Raw genomic sequence first — 6,000 nt, forward strand, 5'->3', positions numbered from 1 at the left:
GACCAGTCCTCCCTTGACTGCTTCTCTTTTCCTCCAGTTGGGTAACAGCAAAGGTCCCTGCTCTACAGGGGTGTTCTGAAGACCAAAGGGCCCAAAGTGTCTTGCACATATCTGGGGCAGAGTGAGCATGCAAAGGCAGTAGTTTCTAAACTAACTGTGGTGACCACACCTATAATCCTAGTACTGGCAAGTCTGAGACAGAATTGCTGCAGGTTCAAGGCCAGTTTGGGCTACCCAGTAGTGAAACCTGTCCTTCTAACTAACAACACCCCTCCCCGCAAAGAAAGTCGTTTCTGTAATTATTCTTCCCCCGCCTCTCTCAAAAGTACCCTTCTCTGAGCTGGGTGTAGCTCAGTGGTAAAAAGCACTTGCCCAGAATTCATGAGGTCCCTAGGTTCAATCCACAGATCCATAGGAAGAAAAGAAAAGTTCATTGTGTTTATGGGTACTTAAAAGCCAGGCTTGTTCTTGTGTAAAGGTATTTACAACCATCAATACAATAATAGTGGCTAGACCTAAACCCAGAACTTCCTGGATGCCAAGAACATGTGTCCCATATGGCCCATTTTTATAACTGTTTTTACAAACATTTATTACAATTGAGAAATTAAGAGGCTGGAAGGATGGCGGCTCAGTGGTTAAAAGCACTGGCTGTTATTGCAGAGGCCCAAATTCAATTCCCAGCACCCATAGGTCATCTGTAACTTTAGTTCTAGGAGATCTAATGGCATCCACGGACACCAGGCAAGCATGTGGTGCACATAAATACATAAACACAGGCAAAATACCTCAATGCATAAAATGAAAATAGTTTTTATTAAAGTTGAGAAATAAACACAATACTATAAGCTGAGTGTGATGACACAGACATGGAATCCCAATAGGAGACTCTCCCTAGTTCAAGGCCAACCTGGGCTATAGGGAATTCCAAGCCAATAGGAGCCAGAATAATCCATTAAAAACAAGAACAGTTATTGAGCCTTTAAAAACAAAGACCCAACTTTAATCCCAGCACTCAGGAGGCAGAGGCAGGTGGATTGTTGTGAGTTTGAGGCCAGCCTGGTCTACAAAGCGAGTTCCAGGACAGCCAAGGCTACAGAGAAACCCTGTCTCAGAAACAAATAGAAGAGTTCTTACTGAATTCTGCCTCATGGGGAGCCCTGGGCACATGAACACACACATGTGCACACACACGCACATATGCACACAATTAAAAATAAAAATCTAATTTTGTCTTAAGCTTAGGATCATCTTCAGCTGTTTAGTGAGTTTGAAGCCAGACTGGGCTACATGAGTCCCTATCGCAAAAGGAAAAAAAAGGAAAACAAGCAAAAAACATGGAACCCTTGGAATGTTAGAAAAACCCTGTCTCAAAAAACAATAAAGTAAAATATTACATTCTGGAGAGGCATGGTAGCACACGGCTTTAGTCTCAGCACTCCAGAAGCAGAGGAGAGTGGATCTCTGTGAGTTCAAGCCCAGCTTGATCTACATAATGATTTTCAGGCTAGCCTGTGCTTGATAGTGAGTATCTGCCTCAAAAATAAGTAAACAGATAAACTATGTCCATCTTGTTCTTATGACAGACATACATAATGTACCGCGGAACATAATGTTAAAAGAGCAAGGTAAAAACCACACATGAATGTTTCTTCCCACTTCACAATGAAATGTCTTACGAGTGGCCAAAACACTATCATCCAGCTTCAGGCAGGTTTCCCTATTGATCAAAACACTCTGGAGCTGGTGGGATGGCTCCGTGAGTAATGGCACTTGATATAAAACCTGACAACTTGAGTTCAGTATCCAGGATCCACAAGTGTTCACACACACACACACACACAGACACACACACACACACACACAGACACACACACACACACACACAGACACACACAGACACACACACACACACACACACACACACACACACACAGACACACACACACACACACACAGACACACACACACACACACACACACACACACACACACACACAGACACACACAGACACACACACACACACACACACACACACACACACACACACAGAGAGAGAGAGAGAGAGAGAGAGAGAGGAACAGATAAAATGTAATTTTAAGAAGAAAGCTGGGCAGAGGTGGCTCATGCCTTTAATTCCAGCATTCAGGAAGCAGAAGCAAGAGGATCTCTGTGAGTTCGAGGTGAACCTATTCTATACAATAAGTTCATGTCAGCCAGAGCTACATAGTAAGACCCTGTCTTAAGAAAAACAAAAGGAAAGTGGGGGGGGGGGACACGGAGGGAGGGAGGAAAGAAGACTATAACTTAATTAATTAATTAATTAACTCTAGCCTAGGATCAGAGGTTAAGAGCGCTTGCTGGGAAATCAGGATGACCTGATTAACCCCACATCAATGCTGGACACAGTTGCAAGTGCCTGTAACTCCAGCATTGAAAAGATGGGCAGAGCTCCCTGGCTAGCTAGCCTATCCTAAACAGCAAGCTTTAGTTTTAGCGAAAGACTGTCTCAAATAAATAACAACTGGTATTGCTGTTGCTTTGTTAATGTTTCCAAGGCAAGGTCTACCTGGTTTAGACTCACTGTGAGCATATTTGGTCTCAAGCCTGTGGCCATCCTGCCTCTGCCTTCCCAGTGCTGGGATTACAGGTATATACAACCACAGGCCAGCAGAAAAGCTGAGTATTATACCCATAGATAGATTTCAGCTAGTGTCTCCTGTAGTCCAGGCTAGCCTCATACTTGCTTTGTAGATGAAGTTGCCCTAGAACTTCTGATCCTCCTTGACCCTGTCTCCTGAATGCTAGGGCTATAGGCAAGTGCCACAATGACCAGTTTATACAATGCTGGGGACGAACCCTGGCCTCCTACAGGCTAGGCAAGTACTCTACCCACTGAGGTATGGCTATCTCCATGTTAAAACTGTTACGTTTTATTTTAAAGGTACGTATGTGCATGCTACTGCATACACAGAAGTCAAAAAACAGCTTGAGAGAATTTGTTTTCTTTTTCAGTTATATAGGTTCTGGGGATTGACTCAGGTCACCAGGCAGCAAGAGTCTTTACCTGATGGCTTTCATGCAGGCCCCATTATATTTTGTTATATTTTATTTATTTACTTATAGGCAGGGCCTCACTATGTAGCCCTGGCTGTCCTGGAACTCACATATAGACCAGATTGGCTTCAAACTAACAAAGATCTGTCTTCCTCTGCCTCCTGAGTGCCGGGATTAAAGGCCTGCACAAGTATGCTCAGATATATTTAAAATTTTCAAATTACATTTGGTGTGTGTGTGTGTGTGTGTGTGTGTGTGTGTGTATACTCACTCCTGAGGACAATTTTCTGGTGTGTCTCTTCTTCCACTGTGAGTTCCAGGAATCAAACCCAAAATCCAGAACTTTTGTTTTGTTTTTTGACACGGTTTCTCTGTGTAACAATTCTGGCTGTCCCAGACCTCACTCCGTAGACCAGGCTGGCCTCGAACTCACAGAGATCCACCTTCCTCTGACTCCTGCATGCTGGGATTAAAGGCATTAGCCACCACTGCCTGGCTCAAACTCAGGTCTTTAAGCTTGTCCAACAGGGCTTTCACCTGCTGAGCCATCTTGCTGGCCCCTTTTTTCTTCAGATAGCATCTCATGTAACCCAAGCTGGCTTCTATCTTGATGTGTAACTGAGGATAACTTTGAACTTCTTTTCCTTTTGAGGCAAGGTATCATGTAGCTCAGGCTAGACTTAAACTTGACATGGTCTGGAACTCCTGACCCTCCTGCCTTTACCTCCCTAGTGCAGGAATGCTAGGGTCACTGAAGCATGAAGCACCATGTACAGTTTATGGATTGCTAGGGATGGAATCCGGGGCTTCCTACTCGCTAGGTAAGCAGGCAAGCATTCTAGCAACCACACTCCCTTTATAAACTCTCTTTTTCAGACAGAATTTTGTGGTGTGCCCTGACTTACCAGATGATACTCACTATGTTGCCTAGACTGGCAATGCTCTTGCCTCAGCTTCCCAACCAAAGGGACCACCGATAAATGCTACCACAAAGCTATGCTCTTAACCACTGTGCATGATGCTGGAGCAGCCTTTGACATCTTGCAATGAAGAAAGGGGCCTAGAGGATTATCAGAATGAATCTCCCTCCGGGTGACATCGTTGAGCTACTGATTAACCAGTCCTGAGGCTACCTCTGGACTGTCTGTGATGTGGGGAGTGACGCCTCTTCCTTATTGTTTAAACCGCTTTCACTCTTCAAGTAAAAGTTTGATTCACTGGGCTAGCCTTCACCTACACATTGGGCTAGCCTTCAGCAGCAAACAGGCAGAGTCTTGCAAACATTCAAGAAAGGTGTTATCGCCAACTCAGAAAATATCATGAGGGGTGACTTCTCAACTAATTTATTTTATTTTATTAACTTTTATTTATTTTGGGCTGTACATGGTAGTGCACAGCTTTAATCTCAGCACTCAGGAGGCAGAGGCAGATGGCTCTCTGTGAGTTTGTGAACAGCCTGGTCTATATAGTAAGTTCCAGGTCAACCAAGGCTGCATAGTGAGACCCTGTCTCAAAAAAAGGGGGTGGGTGGGAAAAGAGACAGGGTCTATGGCTTAGCGGTTAAGAGCACCTACCATTCAGCCACCTGTTACCCCAGCTCCAGAAGGGTTCAATACCCCTCCAAGAGCATCAACACTCACTTGCACATACTATCACACACACACACGTTTTAAGCTGGGCACTTAGTTCAGTTGCTACAGTACTTGCCCAGCATGAAGGACCCTGAGATAGATTCCCAGAACTATGTGAAACAAGTGTGACCATATGTTCACATAATCCTAGCACACTGGACGTAGATGCAGTGAGATCAGAAATTCAAGGTTGTGGGTCTGGAGAGATGGCTCAACAGTAAGGAACATGAGCCACTCTCACAGAGGATCCAAGTTCAAGTGGCTCACAACCATCTGTAGCTTTAGCTCCAAACATCTTCTGGCATCCACAGTGCACTTGCACTCCTGTGCACGTATCCACGTGCACACAGACACACACACACACACATACACTCACTCACTCCTATACTCTAGTAAAAACTGTTAGTTATGGTGGTGCATGCCTTCAACCCCAGCACTCAGGAGCCAGAGGCAGAAGGATCTCTGTGAGTGTAGGCCAGTTTGCCTTACCTATTGAGTCCCGGGCCATCCAGAGCTACAGAGTGAGATCCTGTCTCAAAATAAAATAAAGTAAAATAAAACAAAAACCTTTTAAAAAGAAAGAAAAAAATAAATGCAAGGGCTGGAGAGATGACTCGGTAGCTAAGAGTATGTAGTAGTGAACCAGGCAGTGGTGGTGGCGCACGCCTTTAATCGCAGCACTCGGGAAGCAGAGGCAGGCGGATCTCTTGTGAGTTTGAGGCCAGCCTAGTCTACAAGAGCTAGTTCCAGGTCAGGCTCTAAAGCCACAGAGAAACCCTGTCTCAAAAAACAGAAAAAACAAAACAAAACAAAACAAAAACAACAACAATAAAAAAAGAGCATTCTCTTCCAGAGGACCTGAGTTCAAATCCCAGTGCCCATGTCAGATGGCTATCAACCACCTGTAATTCTAGCTCCTTGGCCTCTTCTGGCACCTACACTCATGGGTGTGCACACACACACATACACACATACACCATTAAGAACTTGAGATATCCTGGGGGCTGGAGAGATGGCTCAGAGGTTAAGAGCATTGCCTGCTCTTCCAAAGGTCCTGAGTTCAATTCCCAGCAACCACATGGTGGCTCACAACCATCTGTAATGGGGTCTGGTGCCCTCTTCTAGCCTGCAGGCAGACACACAAACAGAATATTGTATACATAATAAAATAAATAAATATTTTTTTAAAAAAAGAACTTGAGATATCCTAGGAAGGAGAAGGTCACATCAGGTCCGGTCAGCCCTTGTCTGTGACAGTGTACTGGCCAGAAGCAGGTAAAGCCTGGGGCCAGGACCCCACTTCAGGGAGAC

The sequence above is a fragment of the Arvicola amphibius genome, chromosome 9 (genome assembly GCF_903992535.2).
Source record: "Arvicola amphibius chromosome 9, mArvAmp1.2, whole genome shotgun sequence".
Lineage (NCBI taxonomy): Eukaryota > Metazoa > Chordata > Mammalia > Rodentia > Cricetidae > Arvicola > Arvicola amphibius.